The following is a 267-nucleotide window of genomic DNA, read 5'->3' on the forward strand; positions in this document are numbered from 1 at the left end:
AGGTTTTCTAAGAACCTTGACAACTGCGTAACCACGTACGCAACGTCGGGGCGTGTACAAGTGGTGATGTACAACAGGCCCCGATCTGCGATCGGTACGGCTTCTTCCGCATCTCGTTCCTGCCCGCATTCGTGGTCGGCGATTGAAAATTCGACAGCTTGAGTCCCCACTCGCACGGATTATCCACATCCTTGGCGTCTTGCTGATTGAAGCGCTCCACCACGTCGTCAATGTAGCGCGTTTGCTTGATGATCAGTAAATTCGCTG

The sequence above is a fragment of the Plasmopara halstedii genome (genome assembly GCF_900000015.1).
Source record: "Plasmopara halstedii genome assembly, contig: Scaffold_1561, whole genome shotgun sequence".
Taxonomy (NCBI): domain Eukaryota; phylum Oomycota; class Peronosporomycetes; order Peronosporales; family Peronosporaceae; genus Plasmopara; species Plasmopara halstedii.